The sequence below is a fragment of the Cnephaeus nilssonii genome, assembly GCF_951640355.1.
Source record: "Cnephaeus nilssonii genome assembly, chromosome: 15".
NCBI classification, from domain to species: Eukaryota; Metazoa; Chordata; class Mammalia; order Chiroptera; family Vespertilionidae; genus Cnephaeus; species Cnephaeus nilssonii.
In genome coordinates, this window is record NC_137086.1 from 59,849,479 (window position 1) to 59,852,315 (window position 2,837).

A 2,837-nucleotide genomic window follows, 5' to 3' on the forward strand; every position below is an offset into this window, starting at 1 on the left:
TGGGTTTCTCGATAATTTTTAAGAACTGTGCATGGGTTTGAAAACTGCTATTCTACAATAACTGCTATTCTTTTACCAAATTTTTAATGGTAAAAGAAAAATATACCAGATTCTTTTACCCTCCATAACTGCCAAGTGTGTATCTTTAAAGTCAAGGCTAAAGGTGCCTGAGCTGGAGGTGGCACTGGGGAATGACAGAAGTTAACCACTAACCAAAAACTATTGCTATCTGTCTGAACCAAACCTGCGCATTAATCAAATTGATACCTTTAGAAAAACCCAGATGCCTCTTATAGGGAGCACGAGTTATATGGAGAACCATCATCCTACAAGAGTAGGAATTTGCCATTTCATCTGAACATTCTGTGGTATTAAGATTGTATAGAGAATTTGTTTATGTTGCTCTCATACGTAGCAGCTGCTTTCTCTAGCTCAGCCTCCAAGATGGGGAAATCCTTCGCCAATTTCATGTGCAAGGAGGACTTTCATCTCGCCTCCAAATCCAATTTCAAGAAAGTATGGATGGCAGGACAAAAAAATATCATATGATAAGAAGAAACAAGAATTAATGCAACAATATCTTAAAGAACAAGAATTATATGATAATAGATTGCTTATGGGAGATGAATTATAAAGAATGGCCTTAATTTCACGTATGAGGCCCCACCAGGAGCTAAAAAAGAAAATAAAGAGAAAGAAGAAACAGGAGAGACTGAATACAAATTTGAATGGCAGAAAAGAGAGCCACGAGAAAAATATGCCAAAGATGACATGAACATCTGAGATCAGCCCTTTGGTATTCAGATTCGAAATGTGAGGTGCATTAAATATCACAAATGGAGTCATGTCAACACAAATCAGGAATGTCCTTTGTTTGGTCTTTCTGGAATCAATGCAAGTTCAGTTCTCACCCATGGCTCAGGACCATCAATGCATCCCTCGGAGCTAATAGCGGAGATGAGAAACAGTGGGTTTGCACTGAAACAAAATATACTCGGGAGAAATTGAATGCAAATGATTCATCAAAGGAATGTGCTGCAAGTGAGGGTGAAGAAGATCCAGAGTTGAATTTTTAAAGTTACTATCAACCAAACAAAAACAGAAACTTCTCAGGAAATAGGATTGACTTGAGAAGAAAAACAAGAAAAAGAAAAAAGATAGAAAAAAGAAAAAGCTTCAGAAGAGTAGAAATAAACACAAAAAACATGAACACAAATCTTTCTCCCCCTCCTTCTCCTCTTCTTCCTTCTCTTCCTCCTTCTCCTCTTCCTCCCCCTCTTCCTTCTCCTCCTCCTTTTCCTCCCCCTCTTCCTTCTCCTCCTCCTCTTCCTCCTTCTCCTCCAGTGAGACTTCAGAAAGCAGCAGTGAGAGTGACAACAAAGAAAAAAATACAAAAGAAGAAAAGAAATAAAAACAAATGTACAAGAAAGAAAAACAGTGATATAGGAGAAAAGGACAAGTCTATGAAGAGAAAACTTTATGAAGAACTTTTTCCTTATTACTACTGTAATAAGGAAAAAAGTCAAGGATGAGCCTAGATTTTTAAAACAAGTGAGTTCTAGGGAGACTAGCAAATGGAATTATTCTGATTTTGGCAAAAAATCTAGGAGCCATAACCACAGTCCAGAGAAGAGAGGATCTGAAAGAAATGAGAGGAGCAGGAGAGGCTGGAGCAGAGATGAGAGAAGCAGGAGAAGCCGAAGCAGAAGTCATAGTAGTTACAAGCAAAGAAAAGTAAGAAAATGGTCTTAGCAGAGTCCCAGTGAAGAGTGGAATACAAGAAATGATACCAGAAGCCACAGAACAGATATATACAGAGGAGGAAAAATGCACAGAGAAAACTCAGGAGATAAGCATACTAGAGTGACACGAGAGAATGAAGAAGTAGAGAGAATAGAGACTGCTTGTAACAATTAGCTGGGAATAAAAATATATCTACTTTCTTATCAAATACGTCTAGCAAAGGCTAATATGTACTATTGTCTTTCTAATAAAAAAGCTCTGTTTTAGTTTCCAATCTCTGTAAACTGTCATATCAAGGAAAAACTACATAAGAATGAACTTTGCATTACTTGTCAGTAATCTATTTTGGAGCTGTAAAAATATTTTCTGTTGATAAGTATTTTTTGTGCTCTCTATACCAGATATAAAAAACACACACACCATAAACTCTGGAAAAAAAAGATTTTATAAGTTTCTCTCTAGTTCTTTATTTTGAGTCAAGCATGTATGGATTTGGAGTCCTTTGGTGTCAGTGCTATAAATGGACTTTTTTTTCTTCTTGCCTCTTCCCCAATCCCTTGCTATGCCATAGAAAAGCTCCTGCATTCTCCATGTCAGTTGGGGCAGGAGACAGTTCCCACAATGCCCTTGTTTCTGATTCCATCTCAATGGACACCAGCCACTCATAGGCTTCCTTGGGGTTTATTTGAAAGAAGTGGGTGGAAATTATTTCTCAGCCACCCTAGTTTTTAAAGCTAATGGTAAATTACTCACCGAGAGAGCATATCCCATTTCCTTTTTCTGATCCCACTGAAAAATTGCACTTTGCTCCCTTGATGGGCATATGAGGAGATGCTTACCAGAGTTGAAATGAGATTTTGTCCAGGTTAAGGCTTTAGGAAAGCTGTGGTGGCCATAACCAGGCATCTGTATGTAGTTCTAGATCTATGAAATGTTTGCTTAATTAGAGGGCTTTTCTCAGTAGACATGTTGTTAGAGCAGGGGTTACACAAACCCACACAAGTTGATTTCCCTTTGCAATTTATAGATGGCTGTGCAAGTAAGTCAAAGGTTGTTTTTGTTTTTCATTTTTGTTATTTTTTACCAGTAGATAG

The 2,837-nt window shown here is 37.7% G+C and overlaps 1 pseudogene across 1 annotated transcript; it reads left to right on the forward strand.

Moving 5' to 3' along the window:
- The first annotated feature begins 637 nt into the window (after positions 1 to 637).
- LOC307111959 (corepressor interacting with RBPJ 1-like) lies at positions 638 to 1,917 on the forward strand (annotated as a pseudogene). The gene has a single exon. The product of its transcript is annotated as a corepressor interacting with RBPJ 1-like (transcript).
- The last annotated feature ends 920 nt before the right edge of the window (positions 1,918 to 2,837 follow it).